Source organism: Rhinoderma darwinii, chromosome 4 (genome assembly GCF_050947455.1).
Source record: "Rhinoderma darwinii isolate aRhiDar2 chromosome 4, aRhiDar2.hap1, whole genome shotgun sequence".
Classification (NCBI taxonomy): domain Eukaryota; kingdom Metazoa; phylum Chordata; class Amphibia; order Anura; family Rhinodermatidae; genus Rhinoderma; species Rhinoderma darwinii.
This window is the reverse complement of record NC_134690.1, coordinates 403,641,099-403,668,598: the sequence shown is the minus strand read 5'-3', so window position 1 is coordinate 403,668,598 and position 27,500 is coordinate 403,641,099. Positions and strand designations below refer to the sequence as shown.

At 42.7% G+C, this 27,500-nt stretch overlaps 1 protein-coding gene across 4 annotated transcripts in view; it reads right to left on the bottom strand.

Annotated features, from left to right (window-relative positions):
- LRFN2 (leucine rich repeat and fibronectin type III domain containing 2) overlaps positions 1-27,500 on the bottom strand; it is a 533,652-nt gene that overhangs the window by 105,741 nt on the left and 400,411 nt on the right. The window lies entirely within an intron of this gene.

The window sequence follows — 27,500 nt, the reverse complement described above, 5'->3', positions numbered from 1 at the left end:
AAAAATAATCTGAGGCATCACCTGTGAGTATCTCAAAGTAAATGTTTATTCTCCCTGTGATTGATCAGTACTGTAGTAACTGTATGATCTTCAGCGAGATGATGGGTGTGTAGTTCTTTTTTGTAAAACAACAACTCCCAGCATATCCTAACCATTGTTCAGGCTATACTGGGAGCTGTCGTTTTATGTCGTACAAACTTATATGGCAGGGGTTAAAATGAATTTGCAAATGATCTCTGTACTGAGCTGTATTTGTGCTATATATATGTACTGAGCTTGGTTCTAGGGCTGTATTTATGTACTGAACTTGGTTCTGGGGCTGTATTTATGTACTGAGCTTTGTTCTGGTGCTGTATATATGTACTGAGCTTGGTTCTGGTGCTGTATTTATGTACTGAGCTTTGTTTTGGTGCTGTATTTATGTGTTGAGCTTTGTTCTGGTGCTGTATTTATGTACTGAGCTTTGTTCTGGAGCTGTATGTATGTACTGAGCTTTGTTCTGGTGTTGTATATATGTACTGAGCCTTGTTCTGGTACTGTATATATGTACTGAGCTTTGTTCTGGTGTTGTATATATATGTACTGAGCTTGGTTCTGGTGCTGTATATATGTACTGAGCTTGGTTCAGGTACTGTATGTATGTATGTAATAAGCTAGGTTCTGGGGCTGTATATATGTACTGAGCTTGGTTCAGGTACTGTATGTATGTATGTAATAAGCTAGGTTCTGGGGCTGTATATATGTACTGAGCTTGGTTCTGGTACTGTATGCATGTAATGAGCTAGGTTCTGGGGCTGTATATTTTTACTCATCTTGGTTCTGGGGCCGTATATATTTACCTTATCTTAAGGTAAAAGTAGATGTTAAATCTACTTTTACCTTAAGAGAATGTAAATATATACATACAGTAAAAACTAAACCCCAAAAAACATGGAGGAATCTCAGTTTTTTTCAATTCAACCATTATATGGTACTTTAAATGGTGCCTACAAAAACTACAACTTCTCCAGCAAAAAATAATTCTTCACACACCACTCCATTCATGTGAAAATAAAAAAAGTTATGGCTCTAGGAAGGTGGGAACTGAATAATGAAAACTGGCTTGGACTTTAAGGGGATTAAACCACAGAGACAGGTTCTTTAAAGTTTATATTCACACACAGCAGATTTTTTTTTCTGGAAACCATAAACAATTTAAAGTTCCTGACTCTTTAGGGTCTCAGTATTCTGCTTTTTCTCTTCTGTACGGCTCATTCTGCTTTTACAGCAAATTCAAAACTGTGCCAGATCTGTGGCCGCCTAAACTGAAATCTACAAATATATATATTGTACAGTGTCATTAGAGTTCTGTCTTCAGAGTTCGGGTTGGGGGGGAGCTCAGACTTGAAAAAGTGCCCGGGGCCCATGGTACCCTTAATCTGCCCCTGCACTGACCCATCCTGTTCTGTAGAGATCACCTTTCAACATACATCTCATTATCATCACAGGCAGCATTACACTGACAGGTAACACCTATATATAGATAACACAGGATCCACTATTCATAAAAATCTGATCCTTCCTGTTCTGTAGAGAACATGTCTCAGCAGTCACATCATTGTCACAGTCATATCATTGTCATCACAGGCAGGATTACACTGGCAGGTAACACGCACGCACGCACGCACACACGCACACACACACGCACACACACACACACACACACACACACACACACACACACACCACCCCCCCCCCAGTCTGGCAAGTAAAGTAGATACTGTATGGTCCAGGCCTCTGTAGGAGCCCCAGTGATGAGACCAGTTAGGCAATCAAGGTAATGGAATCTAGAGAGGCAAGCATTAAAAAGCTAGATACTAAATCCAGCACTCACTGAGGCTCATGAGAAGATCTAGTATCTGGGGCACAGGAGTCTCTGAGTTCAAATCCTGACATACAGGCATCTTGTGTGCTTCCATATGGTGCCTCCATACAGTACCATATTATAGCGTAGTTATCCACGTATACCTTTTTAATACACCGTCTATTGGAACATATCACAATTAGTATATTTGGGAACTAGTAGGACCTTGTAGAAGTCTAGAAGTGCTGGGTTACGTCTTCTTAGATTGCAAAGTTTGTAGTATAGCTGAGCCCTTATACTGATAAGTGTTTAATCGTAACCACTAAACAGAACCCCCAAAGTCCTACCCAGTGGTCAATTTATTCATACGTTTCCAGGAGAAATACAGAGTAATGTCACAACGTTCTAAGAAAATGTTATCCAGAATTATTATATTATGCGGAATACAAGTATTTGCTAAAGCAGACATGACAGGAGAGATGGCCGGTCCTCTTTAGATAGGTTTGTCATAGTGACAGGTTCCCTTTAAGGTTTGGTGTATTGTATTTTAAAGTACACAGCTCTTGGATGAGCAAACACATCTCTGCAGATCTGATAAAGACTTAGAGGTTTCTTTTGCATCAAGAATTTTCAATCACATTGTGGCTTGAAGAAAAAAAAACGTGTTTTCTCAGAGATCTGTGCTTATTTAGTCGAAAAATGACAGTGATGTATGACATGCAGCCCTCTGATTACAGGAATAATTCAGCTCTGCTGCCGCTCAGCGCTCTAAGACTGCACAATGGATGACACATGATGATTCCTCAATGTTACAACGTCCTGCAGACCGGACTGTTTTGCGAAAAGGTGATTATCTGCCCATCAGTCCACTTCATATGCTTGCTACAAAAAACAAAAAAAATTGATGTTGGATGCTTTTCACTTCTTTGATGTTAATATATATGCTTTCCATGTAATTTTTGTGACGTTATGTTGAAAATTATATTTATGTAAGATTGGAGTGAAGGGTATAAGCTCCTGCGTCAGGTTATACCTATACTTAAAGGCTATGTGCACCTTTGCAACCAATGCATCTGGGGAAAAAAAAAAAAAAATGAAGCTACTTTACATAATAATCTCCACTCGTTTTGTGTATACAGCTCATATGCATACCTATGTACAACAAGTTAATGTATCTGGTTCTCAATGGTTACAGATTATGAAAAAAACACTGAGTGCAGTCATTTATTCCTCCCCTGTTTTTCTGAACCTCCTCCTAAACACTGCAGAGACATCTGTGGTAAATGCAAGACAGTGAGTGGGATGAGACAGAGACACACATTATGGATCATGCAGAGATGGGCAACACCCACTGAGATCTAAACCTGCAGCTCTACAATTAGACATGCCAGAGAAAGCAGGTTTTGAAAATAGGAAGCAAAATAGAAATCAGCCAATAATATAGAGAAACCTGAACATCTCCAGGTACAAAATTGGAGTTAATTGACAGATAAATGTCATAGACTTTTACAATCTTCAGGAAGTGATGGAGTACAGATCCCTCCAACAGAGAAGAGGGAGTGGCAGGGGAGCTGCAGCTGTCAGTAAATCCACAGTCCTCTGCTGATCCAGTCTCAATCTACACAGCAAAGCTTACAAGTGAGCTGCAGAAAAAGTGTCAATCTAATGTATGTGCTCTAGTGCAAATGAGGTTTTGTATAACCCCAATTACTTACATTATACCATAAAATTTGTGGTCGATTCTTGGTGCAGAAAAGTCCACTTTTCCCTACATTGAGTCATAAAATAACATGATAAAATGCTGTCTTCCTGCAGCTGCCACTAGGGCGACCTCAGTGAATTTGAACTAATGAATGAATCCACATGCAGTGAGCTCCCTCTAGTGGTGACAAAAATAATTTTGTCATTTCACTTGAATTTTTCTCCTGAAGGGCTCAGTGTCAACGGCAGCGTTTCCCATTACAATCTGTCACCATGACTCTCCTCTACCTGTGCAGCCTCAGGTTCCGGCACGTAACGTCACTCCTCCTGAACCTTAAAGAGGAGACACTCCAGTACTGAAGTGCTTGGTTATGAGACTTGGTGGGGAGTTTCCTGCCATTTTTTTCTTATTCCCTGTGTTTTTATGTGTTTACACTTTTTACCACTTGACTTTGCCTGATAGGGGTATGCCTGACTTTAGACTTCTCTGTTCTTGATAAAGGTATGCCTAACTTTAGACTTGTCTGTTCTTGATAAGGGTATGCCTGGCTTTAGACTTGTCTGTTCTTGATAAGGGTATGCCTGACTTTAGTCTTGTCTGTTCTTGATAAGGGTATGCCCGACTTTATACTTGACTTTGCTTGATAAGGGTATACCTGACTTTAGACTTGACTGTGCCTGATAAGGGTATGCCTGACTTTAGACTTGACTTTGCCTGATAAGGGTATGCCTGAATTTAGTCTTGTCTGTTCTTGATAAGGGTATGCCTGACTTTAGACTTGACTGTGCTTGATAAGGGTATGCCCGACTTTAGACTTGACTTTGCCTGATAAGGGTATGCCTGAATTTAGTCTTGTCTGTTCTTGATAAGGGTATGCCCGACTTTAGACTTGACTGTGCTTGATAAGGGTATGCCCGACTTTAGACTTGACTTTGCTTGATAAGGGTATGCCTGACTTTAGTCTTGTCTGTTCTTGATAAAGGTATGCCTGACTTTAGACTTGACTTTGCTTGATAAGGGTATGCCCGACTTTAGACTTGACTTTGCTTGATAAGGGTATGCCTGACTTTAGTCTTGTCTGTTCTTGATAAGGGTATGCCTGACTTTAGTCTTGTCTGTTCTTGATAAGGGTATGCCTGACTTTAGACTTGACTTTGCTTGATAAGTGTATGCCTGACTTTAGACTTGACTTTGCTTGATAAGGGTATGCCTGACTTTAGTCTTGTCTGTTCTTGATAAGGGTATGCCTGACTTTATACTTGACTTTGCTTGATAAGGGTATACCTGACTTTAGACTTGACTGTGCCTGATAAGGGTATGCCTGACTTTAGACTTGACTTTGCCTGATAAGGGTATGCCTGAATTTAGTCTTGTCTGTTCTTGATAAGGGTATGCCTGACTTTAGACTTGACTGTGCTTGATAAGGGTATGCCCGACTTTAGACTTGACTGTGTAAGGGTATGCTTAAATCCCTATAATTTATATTACAATTTATTTAATTTGTTTTAGTTGTTTTCAATGTTGCAACAGTGTATTATATGTAAACCTGGGAGAAGGAAGGTGCCTGTTGTGGGCTGTTATTCGTAGTCTACCTTCTATAATAGGTTGATCTCCTTCCAGTGGTTCAGGAGAATGTGCAGCTACGCAGGTGTGAGGATTGTCTCCGCAGGTTGTTTGTGTTTCATTACCCATTATGAATGTGCTTTGCGATTCATTAAGTCACATAAGGTCACCTGTAAAGCTGTTTGCCAACTTCTTTTGCATTCCTTTATTATTTCTTTAAGCTCCATATTTCTAAACGCTGGCAAAAAAAAAATGAAGTACAACGTCAACTGGCAAGACCCTGTTATATGGCATGGTTATAGTCGCAGCTCAGTAGTCGCAGCTCAGTAGCCGGGCCGCACTCATCAACGTGATGTCCACCCTTACACCAGTGTTAATAAATACGAGGGAGAGTCAAAAATGATCCTGTAGCCTGTGTACCCTAGGGGGTACATGACATTTCTCTTGGGGTACTCATCCTTTTATGGTGCAGCAAAGTGGATGATCATGGCGTTGGGAGCACTTTGATGTCTTTTGCTTGTGTTAGGGGTGAATTGCTGTGTGTATCCGTCCCTACACATGAGGAATCCAATAGATCATGGCGCTGTTATGGTTAATTATTTGGAGGTCTTAAAAGCATGAAAGACGCTGGTGACTGTAATATTTAAAACAGAGAGGAGCCTAAATGTTGGAATCCTTCTCATTCTAATCTTGTTGTTCAAACGGGGAATGAAATTGGGATCACAAATATACAAACACTTAGACTTGTAGTTCACCAGAGAACAAAGCTTTTTTCTATCCAAGATTCAGAAAGAAATCTATTTTTTTCCCATTCCCCACCAATACGATAGATGGTGCCTTGTGCAGCACCTTTCCTTATTTGATGCTCCTCCATATGGTGTAGTATATATAGCTGCCCAAATAATGAAGTCGTATAGTGCCCAAATAATGAAGTCATATAGTGCCCAAATAATGAAGTTGTATAGTGCCCAAATAATGAAGTCATATAGTGCCAAAATAATGAAGTTGTATAGTACCCAAATAATGAAGTCATATAGTGCCAAAATAATGAAGTCATATAGTGCCAAAATAATGAAGTCATATAGTGCCCAAATAATGATGTCATATAGTGCCCAAATAATGATGTCATATAGTGCCCAAATAATGAAGTCATATAGTGCCCAAATAATGAAGTCATATAGTGCCCAAATAATGATGTCATATAGTGCCCAAATAATGAAATCATATAGTGCCAAAATAATGAAGTCGTATAGTGCCCAAATAATGAAGTCATATAGTGCCCAAATAATGAAGTCATATAGTGCCCAAATAATGAAGTCATATAGTGCCCAAATAATGAAGTCATATAGTGCCCAAATAATGATGTCATATAGTGCCCAAATAATGAAGTCGTATAGTGCCCAAATAATGAAGTCATATAGTGCCCAAATAATGAAGTCATATAGTGCCCAAATAATGATGTCATATAGTGCCCAAATAATGAAGTCATATAGTGCCCAAATAATGAAGTCATATAGTGCCCAAATAATGAAGTCATATAGTGCCCAAATAATGAAGTCATATAGTGCCCAAATAATGATGTCATATAGTGCCCAAATAATGAAATCATATAGTGCCCAAATAATGACATCATATAGTGCCCAAATAATAAAGTCATATAGCGCCCAAATAATAGTCATATAGTGCCCAAATAATGAAGTCATATAGTGCCCAAATAATGATGTCATATAGTGCCCAAATAATGAAATCATATAGTGCCCAAATAATGACATCATATAGTGCCCAAATAATGACATCATATAGTGCCCAAATAATGAAGTCATATAGTGCCCAAATAATGAAGTCATATAGTGCCCAAATAACACTGCCCAATCAATAAACTAGTAAATGTGGCTGAATGCAGAACAACTGCTTTTTTAGTGGTGGGATCACGCTCCACAAACACGCTCAATGCTGGAAATGGCGCAAGAACGTCGCTGCTGTGACTTCTATAGATTTCCTACATCACATGTCATTAAAGTGCATTTCTCATTGGCTGATGTTATTTATGTTTTGCCACCAGCAAACTTCTCGATCTTCGAAATTTTGCAGTGAATCATGAAAATGGTGACACGCTTATCTCTAATGATCATATAAATGATAGGATATGGGTTAATGAGGGACCGGAGCTGCTCACATTCTTTGCTGGTTTTCGTCTTCTTCACAGGCTGCCAGTAACGGGGGGGGACGGGGGACGACACTCTGTTAACTTACAGTTTCTTGTTTCCGTTGGGAGGACATATAAATCCTTGTCACCGCACAACAGCTGCACATTAATTTGTCTAACGCTTTAGAATTATTTGTGATTCAGTAATTTAATAAAGCTGCCTCCTGTAGCGGACTGATAGGAGAACGAGTATCCAGGAAAGATTCCTGTGGCTGCAATTTACTGTTGGGCTTCACCGTCCAGAGGCGTAGCTAGGTTCTCCGGCCCCCGGGGCAAAGATTCAGATTGGCACCCCCCAACTTCTTTCCCGACATTTCCTTCCCCCTCTCCGTGTTTGCTTGCTCTACCAATCAATGAGGTGTCATTTTTTTTCCACAATTTTTTTAATGTAACTCGAGCATAAAACTATTTGTAAATTTTACAAGCGATATAGCTCTATAAGGGAGTTACCATAACAATAAATTAGAAGAAAATAAATTAAAGAGGCCACACACAGCCCCTTGTAGATAATGCCACACACAGATGCCTGTAGATAGTGCCATACACAGACCCTCTTGTAGATAGCGCCACACACAGCCCCCTGTAGATAGCGCCACACACAGCCCCCTGTAGATAGCGCCACACACAGCCCCCCTTGTAGATAGTGCCACACAGCCCCTTGTAGATATCTCCACACACAGCCCCCCTTGTAGTTAACGCCACACAGCCCCCAGTTGTAGATAGTGCCACACAGCCCCCTGTTGTAGATAGTGCCACACAGCCCCCCTGTTGTAGATAGTGCCACACAGCCTCCCTGTTGCAGATAGTGCCACACAGCCTCCCTGTTGTAGATAGTGCCACACAGCCTCCCTGTTGCAGATAGTGCCACACAGCCCCCTGTTGTAGATAGTACCACACAGCCCCCTTGTAGATAGTGCCACACAGCCCCCCTGTTGCAGATAGTGCCACACAGCCCCCCTGTTGTAGATAGTGCCACACAGCCCCCCTGTTGTAGATAGTGCCACACAGCCCTCCCCTTGTAGATAGTACCACACAGCCCCCTTGTAGATAATGCCACACAGCCCCTCTTGTAGATAATGCCACACAGCCCCGCTTGTATATAGCACCACACAGCCTCTCCTTGTAAACAGCGCCACACTGACCCCCTTGTAAAAAGCGCCACACTGACCCCCTTGTAAATAGCGCCATACTGACCCCCTTGTAAATAGTGCCACACTGACCCCCTTGCAAATAGCGCCACACTGACCTCCCTTTTAAACAGCGCCAAACAGCGCCACACAGCCCCCCTTGTAGATAGCACCATACACAGCCCCCATTGTAAACAGCACCAACACAACCCTCCTTGTAGATAGTGCCACACACAGCCCGTTGCCCCCCTTGTAGATAGTGGCACAGTGGCGGACACAGACTGCAAAAGGCCCCTGTGCAGATAATGTGCCAGGGCCCCCCCCCCCCCCACCCCGCAAACTTCTCATGGCCGACGGTCCGCTTTCAGCTGCATCGCTGGGTCTCCTAAGTGACCCAACAATGCAGCACTAGCAGCCGGGGCGTCACTAAGGCTGGGTTCACACACACACTATTTACGGACGTAATTTGGGCGTTTTAGCATTGAATTACATCCGAAAATGCGGCTCAAAAGCGTCGGAAAACATCTGCCCATTCATTTGAATGGGTCTTACGATGTTCTGTGCCGATGGTCATTTTTTTTTACGCGCCGCTGTCGAAAGGCGGCGCGTAAAAAACTGCCTGTCACTTCTTCAGATGTAAATGGAGCCGTTTTCCATGGACTCCATGGAAAACCAGCTTCAATTACTTCCGTAGTGGACGCAGCAAAAGACGCCTGCACATGCCATTACGGCTGAAATTACGGTGCTGTTTTCTCCTGAAAACAGCACAGTAATTTCAGCCGTAACAGACGCTGCCGTGTGAACATACCCTCAGGGCTTAAAATGTCCGGGAAATAGCCCCAATACATATGTGTCCGCCCCCAAAAAAAGTGTGTGTATAGGAGACAGCATAGCATATCTATAGCACTACGACCCTATAAACTATGGATAGGATTAGATACAGTGGCTGAGCAGACAGTATCACACATGATAGGATTAGATACAGTGGCTCAGAAGGCAGTATCACACATGATAGGATTAGATACACAGCTCAGCAGACAGTATCACACATGATAGGATTAGATACAGTGGCCCAGCAGACAGTATCACACATGATAGGATTAGATACAGTGGCTCAGCAGACAGTACCACACATGATAGGATTAGATACAGTGGCTCAGCAGACAGTACCACACATGATAGGATTAGATACAGTGGCTCAGCAGACAGTATCACACATGATAGGATTAGATACAGTGGCTCAGCAGACAGTATCACACATGATCGGATTAGATATAGGGCCCAGCACAGTATCATACATGATTGGATTAGATACACAGCTCAGCAGACTGTATCACACATGATAGGATTAGATACAGGGCCCAGCTCGCTGACATTGCGGCTCCAGCGCTGGACCCAGGAAAGGTAAGAATAATAATTTTGCTTCTTTATGTGTTACTGATTATTTTTGTGTGTTTGTGTTTTTTTTACAGGTTCGGTTGTTGGACTTCGGATACGAGGACTTCAATGACGGCGTTTTTTTTATTCTCAATAAAATGGTTAATGAGGGTTGTGTTTTTATTTCAATAAAAAAAATTTCTATGTGCTTGTATCTTTTTAAACTTTATTATCACCGCCTTAGTAATGGCCGCTGGCTGATTGACAACCTCCATTACTAAGGCGAGGCTTAATGTTAGCCGGTGCAGAGTCTACACTAACCCCCATTATTACCCCGGTACCCACCGCCACCAGGGGTACTGGGAAGAGCCGGGTACAAACCAGTACCCGACCAGCTGTAGTGACGGGCAGGCACCGGGGTGGCCGCAGGCTGGTAGTATTAGGCTGGGGAAGGCCAAAAACAGTGGCCCTTCCCACCCTTGTAATGCTGCCTGCTGCTGCTGTGTTGTATCTGGCTGGTTATGAAAATTGGGGGGGACCCGACATCGTTCTTTCCAATTATTTTTTAAATGACGTGGCGTCCCCCCCATTTTCATAACCAGCCAGATACAATAAAGCAGCAGCAGCCTAGCATCACCAGGGTAGGAAGGGCCACTGTATCTGGCCTTTCCCCTCCTGATAATACCAGCCTGCGGCCACCCCAGTGGCCGACCATCACTACAGATGGTCAGGTACTGGATCGTACCCGGCTCTTCCCAGCACCCCTGGTGGCGGTGGGTACCGGGGTAATAAAGGGGGTTAGTGTTAGCCTCTGCACCGGCTAACACTAAGCCCTGCCTTAGCAATGGATGCTGTCAATCAGCCGGCGGCCATTACTAAGGCGGTAGTAATATAGTTTAAAAAAAACCACAAAGACATAGAAAAAATATTTTATTGAAATAAAAAAAAAAAACACAACCCTCATTAACCATTTTATTAATAAAAAAAAAAGCTGTCATCGAAGTAGTCCTGGAATCCGCCGTAGTCCAACGACCGAACCTGTAAGAAAACACACAAAAAATGATTAGTAACACATGTGTTAGGGTATGTGCACACACACTAATTACGTCCGGAATTGACGGACGTATTTCGGCCGCAAGTACCGGACCGAACACACTGCAGGGAGCCGGGCTCCTAGCATCATAGTTATGTACGACGCTAGGAGTCCCTGCCTCGCTGCCGGACAACTGTCCGGTACTGAAAACATGATTACAGTACAGGACAGTTGTCCCACAGCGAGGCAGGGACTCCTAGCGTCGTACATAAGTACGACGCTAGGAGCCCGGCTCCCTGCAGTGTGTTCGGTCCGGTACTTGCGGCCGAAATACATCCGTCACTTACGGACGTAATTAGTGTCTGTGCACATACCCTAAGGCTTAGATACAGGGCCCATGTGTGATACTGTCTGTGGGACCCTGTATCTAAGCCTACCACAAGGTAGGCTTAGATACAGGGTCCAGCAGACAGTAATCTTATACAGTATAAGATTACTGTGTGCTGGGGCCCTGTATCTAAACCTACAGTGTGGTAGGCTTAGATACAGGGCCCAGCAGACAGGATCACGCATGGGCCATGTATCTAAGCCTACCATGTGATTGGCTTAGATACAGGGCCCAGCAGACAGAATCACACAATCTGTGATCCTGTCTCATGGGCCCCCTAAGCCTGCTACATCGTAGGCTTAGGGGTTGTGCAGTCCCTAAACATTGATGGCCTATCCTCAGGATAGGCCATCAATAGCTGATGTGTCGCCCGGGACCCGCAAATCAGCTGTTTTGAAGGGGCCGCAGCACTCGTACGAGAGCTGCTTCCCCTTCATTTCACTACTCGCCCACACTGTGAATCGCCGAAACCGATTCACAGTGTGACCGGAATGAAGTGACAGGAATGAAGGGGAGCAGCTCTCGTACGAGTGCTGCGGCCCCTTCAAAACAGCTGATTGGCGGGTCCCAGGAGTCGGACCCCGCCAGTCAGGGCTATCTTACCTTCCTCTTCGGCCGCGGCGGGAGTTCTGTCGTCTCGATGCTGTGCGCGGCGCATAGCGCTGTGACGTCATGTGCTGCGCACAGCGCCTGACGTCAGGACCTCCGCTGCGATCCGGAACCAGGAAGGTAAGTAAAGTATGTTACTATAGTAACAGGGGCCCGCGGCCCGAGTTACTATAGTAACTTTTTATTGATGTGGTGCGGGGGGCCGTGGGCCCCCCTGGCTTCGGGGCCCGGTCGCAATTGCGACCGCTGCGACCCCTATAGCTACGCCAGTGGTCCACGGGCCTCTGTCTCAGTCCTCAGCATCGCGCAGCTGAGAACTGAGTCGGCCAGCAGAGGAACGGGCCCCCTTCCCACGCGGGGCCCTTGTGCAGCTGCACCGGCTGCACATGCGGTATGTCCGCCCCTGTAGTGGCACACTCCACCCCCTTGTAAATAGCGTCACACTGTAAACAGAGGGGAGAGCGGTAGCCTACCTAATACTCTCCGCTCTGCCTGACGTGACTCACCTAAGGAGCCGAGGAGTTCATGCGGCGCAGGCAGCGGCGGAGTTCCTTCTGACTATGGTCGGTGACAGCCCGGGAGTGGACCAGTGAGGTCAGGTGACAGGTCATGTGACTGGACTGGTCCACTCCCGGGCCATCACAGACCCCAGTCAGAATGCTGCTACATGAACTCCTGGCTCTTCCTAACGCTGATCGCTGCTGCTGGTGTCCGACATACAGGGTGTCTATCAGCAGCGATCAGCTGCTCTGCCACGGCGCCCCCTTCCCTACCACCTAGTTGCGCCCGGGGCACATGCCCCGCCTGCCCCCCTAGCTACGCCCCTGTTACCGTCATATGACAAAAACTCTTAATTTGCAAAAAAAAGTTGTATCACACAATGTATTCAGGAATATAAAGTAGATACTATGTAATAAATGTCTTTGTATTAAGTATCCACTGCACATTATCCAATGTTTAACACTGAGGTCATTGGATTATTATAATTATTATTACATTATTATTATTATCATTATTATTTATTTTGTATTATTATTGTTATTATTATTATATTTATTTTTATTATTATATTTATGATTATTATTATTATTCTTATAATTGTTTTTATTATTATCATTATTATTATTTTTATTTTTACCGTTACTATTTGTTGCGGATTTGGTTTCTCTTTCTGGCAACCATGTAAAACGTGCGTCCCCAGCATATCATATCTACTGTATTATTTATGACATTTTTAAATTTTCATAAACTCTGCGTGTAACAAATAGCCATCAGCAGGGATTCACTGGAAACCTCCCCTAAGTGTCAGTCGTGAGCCGAAACGAGTCACTGTTGCGTTCTCCCTGCTTGCGTCACCATTTTGATTACTGGATCTGACGTAGCCTCGTTATTGAGTTGGCGCTGGCTAACCTGGGGTGCGGAGTCTAAGGAATCCCCCATTCTACACTCTTAACCCCTGCAAGGAGGTACGGACTTTGCGGTAAGATTCCCAAGCCGTTGTCCCCAGCATAGTCCCCAATAAACAGCTAGGCTTCAGATGGCGGGTGCAAACAATTTCATGGTCAAACAGTTACGGGGCAGTAACAGAAGAGTAACGTCAACTCCAGTAAACAGTATCAGGACTCAAGGTCAGGAGGGTCAGGCCGGAGGTTGGTGCTTTGGACCCCCCTTTACAAGCCATTTGAATGGTCAGCATATAATACTACATTTTGCCGCTGCAGGGGAAGTGTGTGGCTGGCCGCTGCTTGCCCCAGTGGTAATAGCTGATCATGGGCCGTCAGAGGAACCAGGCATCTTTTCAAAAAGGAGGAGTCTTCATGAGACAACACCTTTAATATAGTACTAGGGGTCCCTTATCAAGAACCCCCCTCTGTGGCTTCTTAAGTTTATTTTTCTTTATCCAGGATTTACATTGTGGCTCTCTTGTTTATTTGAACTGATCGGGGGGGGGATTCACAGCTCTAAGACATGAAAAGGGGTTTTCCAAATCATGCAAACAAATAAATAATTGTATTCCCCATTATGTGACAATCCTGGAACATCTTTTCTTTGAACTCTATGTTGTGCTGTTCCTCTGTTATTCCTCTTAGAAATTTATGAACCAATTAACAACTGGGTGTTACCAGTTGGGGGCGTGTCCTTACAGAGACTGACCCTGTCCAATCAGAGCTGGCAGAATGACTGTATAGGGAAACAGCCACTTGACAAGTAAAATAATAAGGCCTTGTTCACACTGAGTTTTTTTAACGCATTTTTGCCTCGTTTTACGCAACGAAAAAAGCGTCAAAAACGCTAAAATGCTTTAAGCTTCCCATTGACATCAATGGAAAAACGCATTGTAGTGCATACGACGTGGCTTTTTTTTTACGCGCACGTGTTTAAAAAACACGTAGTGTAAAAAAAGAAACATCAGGTCAATTCTTGGCGTGTAAAACGCACCAAAAATGCACCTCGTTCCTATAGTCAATGGGAGACCTAGTTACGCGCCCAAAAAATGTGCTGAAAACACATAAAAAAACGTGACGAAAACACGTAAAAAACGCCTGTACTTTAAAAAGCGCTTTGCAAAAACGCTACTGTTTTTGACGCGTTTACACCTCGTTTTTGTTTAGCGCCGTGTGAACAAGGCCTAACACCCAGTTGTTAATTTATTCATACATTTATAGGAATAACGGAGGAATAAAACAGCGCATAGTTCTAAGAAAAATGTTCCAGAATTTTCATTTCCTGGGAAATGCAAAAATGAACTAAAATAGAAATGTCAGGAGAGGGGACCGATCAACTTTAACTAACAAAAACTAAAATGAATAAAGGCCACGTCCTGCCTTGCAACAATTTGTACTGTTTTAATGAATCTAAAGTAATTGACTGTTTTGTCTCTACAGCTTCTATGAAGGCCGAGGTGTCTCCATGGTTACAGACTACAAACAAACCCTGTATGTAGTCTGATCCTGCAGTCATGTGTTAAGAAACTTGAGTTCAAATAAGATGAGTCCTTTAAAAACAAGACTTCACAGACCCTCACAAATGTCACCACACCAACCAATAATCAGTAGTCAGTACTTAGTTCGTAGGTCGATAACGGGGGTTCCGGAGTGCCCTGTGTGAATAAAGCGGGAGTGCCACCGCTCTATTCCCTTTCTATGGGGCTGCTGGAGATAACCAAGCGTTATCTCCGGCAACCCCATAGAAAGTGAATGGATCGGTGTTCGAGCATGTGCACTCCCGCTTTATTCACATAGGGCACTCAGGGACCCCTGTTCTTGGCATCGGTGGGGGTCCGACCACTAAAACCCCCACCGATGCCAAGAACAGGGGTCAGATATTTATCCTCTATGCTGTGGATAGTTAATAAATGATAATATTGAGAAGACCCCCTCTAATAGTAAAACAGTCTACAGTAAGCTCCCCCTAGTGGTGACTGCTGGCAGTCAGACTTTTTGCATTGAACTCTATGTCTATACAGGGAATTTGGAGCTCAATATCAGAAAAATGAAGCTCTGATATATTAAGAAATAAATCAGTACAGAATATTGGGCCTAAAATGACATGATATTAAAAGTTCAAGTTAAATTTAGGTAAAAAAAAATAAAAATGTAATACTGTTGCTGTGGTATTACTTATAACTTAACTTATCTGAAGCCTCTCGGCTTCACATGCATCACTATTCTTACAGATCCTGGAGATCAGCTATGGTAGGGGCATGTCTGGCCTTACATCGTGCATTGCTCTATGATTCATTTTTTCTATAAAGAATTTCTATTTCATACATTGTAACATTCTTGATAACCGTTTCCAGTATAGACCCAGAGAAGACACAATCAATATCTAATCTTCAAGAGAAAAAAAAAGACATGAAATATGGTGCTCATTCCATTATTTTTTTTTCTTTCAGCTTTTTATCATCAGGTGTTATCACTGAAGTCACTGGTTTATATTTTGTGGGTGAAGAAAATTCTGTGTCTTTTAATTAAGAAATATAGAAATGAATCTTGCCACAATTTTATGCCAGTTGGACTGGTTGGCAATTTAATTACCCAATGAATACAGTCAAGGGGTATGGAAATGTCTTTGCCCCGATCAATATCTGATGGGTCCGACTCCCGGCATTCCCATCCTCTTCATTGTTTATCCAGGCACAGCGCCATACATTTAATTGTGGCTATGGCTGGTACTGCAACTCAATCGCGGTTCACTTGAATGCAGTACCAGACACCACCACTATTAAATGTATGGCGAGTTGCCTGAAAAAAGCAATGAAGAGCAACCAATGCTGATTTTTTTTTCTGAAGAAAAATTGGCCAAAATTACCCAAGAATTGCGGGTTATTTTGCTTTATTGTGGAAATGCCCAGCTTGGTGGAATGTATAAGGGGCCTGAAATTGAATATTCTCAGTAATATCTATAACAATTGACATAATTTTACTTTCAAAAATTCAATACTTCAGATTTCAATTTACATAAAACCTCAATGTGGCCGGCTGTTTTCTGGAAATCCCTTGAGGTTCTTCATAACTAAATGTCTTTGGGGATTTACCAGGATGCCAATCAACCAGTCAACTTTCTAATTACCCCATATATACAGTATATTATTTTATGGTCTGAACAAACTTTTTGAAGGGGTTGTCTGCCTGGTGAGATCACCACAGGTCACCGCTGCAAACAGCGGTTATTGTGGAGGGGTATTATGTCCGGCCATACATTTACCCTGCTCTGGCCACAATACAGTAGTGAATGGCACCCATTCAATTTGGCTGGGATGAGTCTGGATTAGTGGCAGACCCTCTTATTTAGCGGCTCTCTCCTACGGCTAATAGATGGGGTCTCAAGCGAAGAACCCCACTTTATTATGTCCATGCGCTCTAAAAGGAGGCATATGGACTGCGATTACCTTCCTGAGACAACCCCTTTAAAAAAAATGTTTTGCCTTTACCGATTTTCCCAGAACATCTGAGTAAAAATGCCACCAGACCATACACAGTTGTTAAGCTGCCATCTTGCATTGTGTAATTAGGATTTACGAACGTGCAGATTTTCAGTTCTACCTTCCAAATGATCATGTTCAAGTGTTAATATGAGAAGAAAAATCAAAGCGAGCGTCTCGTCCCCTCGTAAGGTCCCCGCGTTAAGGATGTGAATTACATTAGTCAGGACTCCGTTCTACCGTTCTCTTGGCATCTCCGTAAGTGTTTTGTGGGGTATGTAAATGGAAATCTGTTTCCTACAATTCACACTTTCCTGATTAGTATCCGCGGATTAAAGATAAAAGTCGTTTTCTTCTTCTGCAATCCTTACAGTTAAAGCTTAAACCTTCCCTCAATCAATGAGCTAACAACATGTGAGCGCGGAGGATTACAGAGCGACGCTCATTCTAGACTCTCATTTACTTTGTTTTTTTTGGGCAGCGGGGGATGAAAACCTTATAACAACATTTAACAAGCAACGAAACTAAAGTCTTGAGATCAATCCCAAATTATTCTACCTAGAAGCCCCCACCCAAACCTCCGGCACTTCACTGGTAACAAGCAAAGTCATGAAACTTAATGAGAGCTCAATCAATAAACTCTCTTACTGTGTGTTTCATGCACAGTCAAGAGGAGAGACTTTTTTTAGCCTTTACTAAATCAATGTTTCCCATCTACTGGCCGTATGTGGCCCTCGAGTATCCTTCATGTGGCTCCCGAGCACTAGTGGCTCCAGGGATGTCATAGAATAGATACGATGGGGCCATATACTGTACCTGAGCCTTTACTAAATCAATGTTTCCCATCTATTGGCCGTATGTGGCCCTCAGGTATCCTTCATGTGGCTCCCGAGCACTAGTGGCTCCAGGGATATCATAGAATAGATACGATGGGGCCATATACTGTACCTGAGCCTTTACTAAATCAATGTTTCCCATCTATTGGCCGTATGTGGCCCTCAGGTATCCTTCATGTGGCTCCCGAGCACTAGTGGCTCCAGGGATATCATAGAATAGATACAATGGGGCCATATACTGTACCTAAGCCTTTACTAAATCAATGTTTCCCATCTACTGGCCGCATGTGACCCTCAGGTAACCTTCATGTGACTCCCGAGCACTGGTGGCTCCAGGGATATCATAGAATAGATACAATGGGGCCATATGCTGTACCTATGCCTTTACTAAATCAATGTTTCCCATCTACTGGCCGCATGTGGCCCTCAGGTAACCTTCATGTGGCTCCCGAGCACTGGTGGCTCCAGGGATATCATAGAATAGATACAATGTGGCCATATGCTGTACCTAAGACTTTACTAAATCAATGTTTCCTATCTACTGGCCGTATGTGGCCCTCAGGTAACCTTCATGTGGCTCCCGAGCACTAGTAGCTCCAGGGATATCATAGAATAGATACAATTGGGCCATATACTGTACCTTAGATAGCGTTCTGCCGACAGCTATTCCTCCCAACCTCTCTAGTCAACGGGGCTAGCCGAATAAGCTTCTGGCAGTCGTTTATCTCCCGTGAGAATAAAGGATCAACATAGATTTCATCATGCCTGATCCTTCTTTCCCCTGAGTTCTTCTGTTGGGGAGAGTTGGGACACCACCATATACATTAATCGCCGAGTCCCTCCGGAATGAATTTATCTAATGTGTATAGGCACCTTTAGTAACAAGGTCAAAACCATATCACTAGCACTCAACACAAAGGCCACAGCCAAAGGCCAATCAGTCATATCCGAAGGCCCTTTTACACGATCCGATGATCGGGCAAACGAGAGGTCTTACGAATGTTTGTTCCCAAGAATTGGCCCCTGTAAACACGTCAGCCATCAAGCAAATACTCGTTCGTTAGCCAATCGCATCTTTTATCCTGCCAGAAAAATTGACGTTTGCCGCCAGCACGTCTCCCACAGGGACTCTATTTGTGCCCCCTATTAAAGAAACGGGGCACCGGCCCCTGATGAGCCTTATTGGCGTTAGGCTCATAATGATTTATCCTGCTGCTTTCTTGAAAAATAGATCCACTAATAAGAGAGTGAATTTGTTAAGGATCTGCCAGGCACAGCTTCTGTATCCACGCCCATAGGTAATCAGTCTGCACCTGCTTCTATGTCTGTGAGACTGACTCCATCTTCCACCACTCAGGATTGCAGGCTTAGGAGTGGGAGAGCCTATCACAGCCTGGCCAGACTCAGCTAGCTCCCGCCCTCTGTCTATTTATACCTGCCTTTCCTGTTCCTCCTTCCTTGTGATTCTTCTCTGTTGGTTTCCTGGCCCTGCTGCAGCTTCTTGAACTACTTGTCCCTGCTTCATACTGACCCTGGCTTACTGACTACTCTTCTGCTCTGCGTTTGGTACCTCGTGCACTCCTGGTTTGACTCGGCTTGTTCACTACTCTCCTGCTCTACGTTTGGCACCTCGTACTCTCCTGGTTTGACTCGGCTCGTTTACTACTCTTGTTGCTCACGGTGTTGCCGTGGGCAACTGCCCTGTTTCCCTTTGTTGTGTGTACCCTTGTCTGGTTGTCTGTCGTGCACTTATTGAGTGTAGGGACCGTCGCCCAGTTGTACCCCGTCTCCTAGGGCGGGTCGTTGCAAGTAGGCAGGGACTGAGTGGCGGGTAGATTAGGGCTCACTTAGATTATCCCTGTCATTACAGAATTGTTGATAAATGTTTAAAAAATAATATTTTGGGAGACCCTGACTTCTTCCTCCGCTGACTCCATGCCGTTATCCATCTTGAAATGCTGGAGAACTTCATGTGTAGAAAACTTGGTTTGAAATGGAAAAGTTTCATTTATGAGGAAAATAACTGCTCGGCTCAATACACAGCCTGTTCATCTGAGAATGATGGAAATAATAGGGATACATTGGATATTATGTGCTATCCTAACAATCTTATTAAATATTTCCAGTGCTTACACCGCGCACAGTTTGGAACCAGCTTGAGCCGTCTTATTAAAACAGTTCAGTAACCAATGAGACGAGAGATATGGAAGGGAACTTAACATGAGCACTGGAGGATGCAGAAAATTGATGACAAGCTCTGGAGAAGCTTAGTATCTGAAACGTTTTTAATGTAAAACAAAAAAGTTTTTGAGACTCGGAGGAGGCTTCTTTTTCTTTTTTAGATCTTCATCTAAAAAATTGTAAAATATAAACAGTATAAAATTCAACCAGTTTATATTCCCTCCGTGGGCAGAAGCAGCAAATAAGGAGTTATTCCCATCATAGAAAGTGGCACATCGTTAGGATACGCCATCACCTTTTGATCAGTGGGGGTCCAACTGCCGAGACCCCCACCGATCCTGGGAATGTTCACAATTTTTATTTGCACATTGGCGCTCCCGGCCACCTACATTGGGCCATGCTGCATTTTGCTGCAGAGCTGGAGGAGCGCCGCTGTGTAGGGAAAAACTTTAAAGGGGCTGATGTAGAATCTGTGGGGGGTCCTGGCAGAAAGTGTTGGTAATAACGCTTTAGGAATAATTTTGCCATTATTCTAAGCTGTTCATGTGCCCCCCATCAAAAAAATAACCTACTGAAATAAAGTCTACACAGCCAGCATGCCCGTAATGCCGCATAGATGGTGACTTAAAGGTCACATCTGCCTTTACAACCATTTTTATTGCTCCAATCTACCTAAAATAAACAACTTTAAAAAAAAATTAAATCTCTTTTCATCTTGTGTATGCAGCTCCTATGCAGATCTATGAGTCTCCATGGTTACAGACAACAACTCAACCCTGTGTAGTCTGATCCTGCAATCATGTCTAAATCCCTTTTATCTGCCTCCTCTTTTACTGTCTGTAAGTTATCAAGAAAGATACAGGGCAGACGGAGTAACTCATGACTGCAGGATCAGACTACACAGGGTTTGTTTGTAGTCTGTAACCATGGAGACACCTAGATCTGCATAGGCGCTGCATGCACAAGACGGTAGGAGATTTTTGATTAATATTATTTGAAAAGTTGCTTCATTTTGATATTTTAGTTGCATTGGCGAAATGAAACATTGTTTCACAGGAGGACATAACCCTTAATATTAAAATATTAGGACTGGGGGGTACAGTTTTATCTTTATTTTCTTCTTTACTTGCAGCCATTAATATACATGTAGAAGGTGTTGGTTTACATATAATGATTGCTGCAATGTGTGCTCCAAAGATAATTAGTAAATGACTTTACTGTCGCTTATTAATTATCTTACTTAATCACCCGCCACTTGCTGCACATCAGTGCTTCGTGTTATAGCAGATTATAATAATATATACTCTATCTACAATGTAACTATATTTGAGGTCAACGCGCTGAGAAACTGGGACGTATATTATCAATGACTGAAATATATTTGGCACTTAGTCCTCATATCCCCTAATCTTTTTTTCCTAAGACCTTATGCACTGGGCTGTATTATGACTTCATACAAAAAAGTTCTGAGTGGCATAATAATACGGCACCTATGGAATTGCATGGTGCCCTACAGTACCTCCATGTGCCTCCAATTTTATGCGCAATTAAGGAGTAAAACAATGTTGCCCGTTCTATCGGACGTCGTATTATGGAGGATATGGGGGAGAATTTCTCCGTAATATGGTGCCACACTAAGCACCATGCAATGTCACACAAAGTGACTGCTCCTCTGTACTGGGTGAATGCATCGTCCTGCTGTGTGCATGAGCCCTTATTCTGTGTAAGCATTCTGTATATTTAATAGTTACATGAAGAAGGGTAAAATCTTTATCCGGTAAACTGCAAAATTAATTAAAAAAAAAATAAAAATAAATTGAAACTTGGGACATTTTAATTTTTATTTTGCAGAAGGACAGAAATCTGTTGAAGAATAAAGTTAATCCTTAATCTAGTAAATCCAAAAAGGGGTCTCTGCTTTATACAATGCCTACTTGTCTTTTGACAATAAGATCATCACAAAATGACCTGCTGAGACCCCCAGGGATCAGCTGTAATCTGTGCAGTGAGTATTAAATTTCCCTACAGCACCACCAGAGGGAAGATGAGGAATTACACAGTGTCCAGGCATATCAATGTGTTGTCTGTGTAATACAGGACAGGTCCCCCAGAGAGAGAGAGAGAGAGAGAGAGATGCTCTATGTAACCGCTCTCCACTCTGAGCAAGAGATGAGGATCCTGGACAGAGAACCCCCCCCCCCCCCCCTTCTATTACCAGAATTCCCTGGGTGAATGGCAATTGGTTTTCTATGGTATAATTAGCCATTCCTCAGTTATCCCTCATCTATTAAACACCACTAAGGCCTAGTTCAGAAAAAATCTGCCTCAAAATTCATGCAGGAATTTGACCTGTCTGCGCTTTTTTGCCACGGTTTTCACAGTGTTTTTCGCTGCGTTTTTCGCCTGCCGCTCTTGAGGACTGTGGGCAAAAAACGTGGTGAAAAACGCTCTGAAATGGGCACCGCAGGTTTTTCTGCCTCCCATTAATTTCAATAGGAGGTCAGAGGCGGTTCCTAAATCTTCACAAATTTATCAAGTTTACCAGTGGATTTCCATCGCATTTTTTCATATGAAATTATGACATTTAATTATTTCAACCATTCTGGAATCTTAAGAATCTCCCTTTCTTACCAATATCTGACTATTAAAGCCATAGGCCCAGTTCACACTGACTTTTTTTTGGTGCTGATTTTGATGTAGAAACCGCGTCAGTCAGCGTAAAATTTTTTCAATCAATGGGAGGTGAGGGGCAGAACCGCGGCAAGAAAGGTCATGCCGTTTTTTTCCAGCGAGCGGCTGAAAGCCACCAGGGAAAAGAAAAAACACCTCTGCCTTCCATTGAAATTAATGGGGAGCACTTTCGGCCATTTTTTGGCTCTGATTTCGACGCGGTTTCGACATCAAAATCAGTGCCAAAAAACTCAGTGTGAACTGGGCCTATGGCTTTAATAGTCAGATATTGGTAAGAAAGGGAGATTCTTGAGAGTCCAGAATGGTTGAAAGAATGAAATGTCATAGTTCAGTTTCATATGAAAAAATGCGATGGAACTCCGCTGGTAAACATGATAAATTTGGGAAGATTTGGGAACATTGGACAGAGTCCCTTAACGCTTCTGACTGGGACTCATTGTAATAAAACAACGTTGTTGCAAATTGTTCACAAATTACAAATTTATCTTAAGAGACTTTGTTGTTCTTGTTACTACATTTATTGTGACTCATTGTTTCCTTTACCTCTTCCCCATTCTCTCCCTTCCTCACATTATGTTTTAAAAAGAAAATAAAGAATTGACAAAAAACAAAAAAAATTGTAGGTTTTCTAAACTGGACGATCCCTTTGTTTACTTAAATAAATTAAAAAAAATTCTGCCATTTTATTTCATTTGTTTTTTTGTTCTTTTTTTGTGCACTACTTTCTATGAAAGAATTTTCGTCCCTCGTGCTGTGATTTAATTGATGTTGTGTTTATGACGCCTGCGTATCACTGGGGCCGTTTAGGATAATTTTGAGATTCTAAAAAGTAAAAAGAAGAAAAGAATACAAGTAATTATTATTTTGTCACTCCACAAAGGAATAATAAATCACTCCATAATTTTGCGGCGAAAAGTTTTAATAACCTAAAAAAAAAGAAAAAGCATATGGTAAAGTACGTGCCTGGAAGAGTTGGCTGTTTGTACAGTAGGACTTTGATGTATTTATGCAGTTTCCACTCTGAGAACTTACACAGCAAGATAAATGAGATCATTAAGAACCCGGCGTCTGAAGATCTTGCACTGACTTGGATGCACTTTAGAATTCGCCTTTTCTTTACCCTCTCCTATTAAATATTGCGAAGGACATTTCTTGTAGAGAGCAGTAAGGCTGTGGTCACACGCTTAATAAAAAAACGTCAGACAATACGGAGCTGCTTTCAAGGGAAAACAGCTCCTTATTTTCAGCCGTTTTTTAAGCAATTCGCGTTTTTCGCTGCGTTTTTAACTCGGCCGTTTTTCAAAACGGCTGCGGAAAAAAACAGCCTGTCGGAACAAAACGCGCTTTTCCCATTGAAATCAATGGGCAGATGTTTGGAGGCCTTCTGCTTCTGATTTTTTCGGCCGTTTTTCGCAGTGTGAACATACCCTTACAGTGGTCATGGGCCGCATAGTGGGGCAGTGGTAACACTAATGTTTTGCAGTATTAGGATCCTGGGTTGGAATCTAGCCAAGGGCCACAGCAGTGTGGAGTTTGTATGTTATCTCTGTGTTCCTACTCTGGTTTCCTCCAAAAACATATTAAAAATGTAAAGGCCTCATACACCCGGATATATTACGAATCTGTAATACTTGGCCCATAGACTGCTGTAGGCTCATACTTTATCTGGTTTTGTATGGTTTAATATGGTGACTTGCGAAGGCACCATATGGCGGCATATAGAGTACATGTGGCTCAATAATACAGAATGATAGGGACTCTGTGTGTGGTCATGCCCTATACATAATGTCTTGTTCGAGGGCTGTGTCTGGTTTTGCAGCGTACAACCTCTTTGAATGGTTTCCTAAGACATCGCCTCCTGGGTGTGTGTCTGGACCCCACTGGTAATAGAGACTGATATGAGGATTATAATCCATGTACAGTACAGCGGATTATGCGGACCCCAGTGGTGAGTAAATCTGTGAAATTTCAATTCACTTACTAACAAATTTATTTTATACATTGTGATATGTTAGTCAAACCCAAATTACAATGTGCCATTCATTTTGTATAATAAAGGACTGAATGACATATTCCTACCACTAGGTGGCACCTGTACAGTGTTCCGGGCTTCAGTAGCCTGAGTGAAGTTTCTTTCTCCCCTATGCTGCTCATAATCATGTTTCTAACAGCACACTATGTGGCCAGGCATGGTATTACAGGAAAAACAATCAATAGTTTTAACAGTGGAAGTCTATATGTCATGTGTTATATTTGTACGTTATTTTATTACCTATATCTAGGTGTCATGGCAGAGTTGGGCTTTCTACCTCATTATCACAATAAATATTTTTTTCCTCCACTTTCTATTGAAGGGGATCGGTCACCTCTCCTGACTATTTTAGTAAATACTTGTATTCCCCATAAAAATAATTCTGAAACATATTTTCAAAGAACTCTGCTTTGTGCAATTCCTCTGTTACTCCTCCTAAAAAAGTATGAACAAAATTGACAACTGGGTGTTACCATTCCTATTGTCAAAGGGGTGTGTCTCTTCATAGTCTCACTCTGTCAGCACTGATTGGATATTGTCAGACTGTGTAGGGACATTCCCTCAACTGGTAACACCCAGTTGTCAATTTATTCATACATTTCTAGGAGCAACAACAGAGGAACGGAACAATGTAGAGATCCAAGAAATGATACTCCAGAAATTTTATTTAATGGGAAATGCAATTATTTACTAAAGCTGACATGTCAGGAGAGGTGACGGGTCCTATTTAAGTCTTTGTAGGAACAAGTGGAGTTTCAACATATGCTAATGCTCAATACTTTTGATTGAAACTGTTCATTTTAATTGACTTCCCCATGACATTAAGAGAAAATTAAATTGTACTCAGCTCTCACTTTGAAAGAAAGGAAGGTTATATAATATTTACAGTTGGGGAATCTGTTGGTGATGAGCAAATTAGGATTTAAATTATGTATTAAATGGAATTTAAATTTGGTGTGAAACGCGTCTGCCAATCTGATTATAATGGATTGGAACCCGGGATAATACTGAAGAGCAGATTCTGGAAAGATGTTATTCACACACTATGAGGATGGAGGAGGTAACTAAGATCTGCAAATAGTGTAATTCTATTCAAATGGCAAATAAAAGTGAATCTGTATTATGTGTCTTATATATAAGTAGCTTCCCTCACCGTTTACATTTTCTGCATTTATCCTGTATAAAAATACTTGGGTCAGTAATCTTTCCTTAGTCGTCTTATTTGTTTATTGTAGCCCCAAATGCAATTTTTTTAGGGGTGTCTTGTCCATAGGAATAGCTGTCTGCAAAGAAAAGGCGACCTTTGCCTTAAAAATAGAGAGCAGCAGCGGTTGTCAGATCTTCACACACCTCCTCAGTCATTGCTCTACAGTTATAGGCTGTACGTAATGTCAGTGCTGCCTGCTGTCTCCTGCCTCCTTACAACTGATTCCTCACGCGTTCGGGTGCTGGCAAATAATTTCCAGAGCAGAGAGCTGCTGCAAATGGCATGTCTCGCTCTGGAAATTAGAAATTAAATGGTAGTCAAGTTTAAAGGCTTTTTAAATGGCCACACGTTGATAACAGAGTAGGCACCTATAGGTGGCACTAGAGAGACCGTTTCTGTCTAGTCTGCTAGTTTGAATACTTTTCTCAGGGAGCATTGCCCTAATGGCTCCCACCAGATGGGAAGAGAATCAGTACCTCCCAAGAGATGTAATATAATGCTTCTTATACCCTATAGGATAGGCTTGCACAATAATGAGCTAACGGCTAGGTAATCTATCTACGAAAAAGAGTAGTAGTTGCTTCTCTGCCTTTTGGCTAAGATCAAATGTAGTACCTGCTCGAGCTGAGGTGAGTAAACATCCCTGCCGGTGGTAGAGCTGCCATCGTTGGGGGATGACAGAACGCCGAGGTGAGGGCAGGGAACCACAACGGTCATTGCTCTGGTGTACGCATTTGGTTTAAAGGTACCTTTGTAGGTGAGCAGGCAACCGCCGGATGGAGGTCATGAGGTCGGGTAGCTTGGAAGCTCGAGTTGCTAAATGCCCCAGGGCTGGGGACCCCGGGGTGCCCTAACTCACTGGGGGTGGGATCCCACTGAGTGAAGGCACATTTGCACGCACTTGTCTTTCACGCTATTTTGTTTTTCACTGTGTGTTTGTCACGTGTGTCACAGGATTTTTAGGATGCGTCACCCTTTTGGGACCCTCTTAAGGTCTAGGGGGAAATGTGTGGCCTTCTGGTTCCATTTCCCCTGCAACCCGACCTCCCTTCTTCGGAGGAGAGGTGCGACATTGATGCAGGCTCCTAGGTGGACACAAGGGTGGCAGCCCAGGTAGAAGCCTTGGAGTGTGTTTAGGTCTCCCTAAGCTTTGGCGAGGGGGGGATCCTTTGGGGCTAGGGTTTGGACTGGTTATGCGGGGCCTCTCACCTTTAAGAATAGGGCTGCGATAGACCGCAACCTTGTGCACTTTTTATGCACCTGGGTGATAGAAAGCACGACTCGGGCTTTCAAAGAAAAAAAATATATATACTAAAAAGAGTTTGTCCCTTTATATATTCACCTCTTCAATTATATTTCACAGAATAATTGTCAACATTCAATGATAGTGGTCAACGACTTCATGTCCTGTGCTCTGGCAGTTGTGCTGTCATAGAAACATTTTGGGGCCATTAATCACTATCTAGCTTAAATAGTAGAGTGTAGGATGTAGACATTGATGTGGATAGCGATTGAAATGACAAAACTGAACTGCCAGAGCACATAACATATGTGTTGTTGGACAGGGACCTACACCTTGGTCATCATTACTCGGTAATGCTGCCTTCAGTCAGTTAATGTGACCAAGATACTAAAAGGTAGTGGCATGACATTTTCCATAACCTAAATGTCTTTTTCCTGTTTTTGCAAACTCTACTGTATGCTTAAATTTCCATGTCACTCATGGAGTGTGTTGACCTGGACACACATTTTCCACCTTCCTACCTAGACAATATACAGTC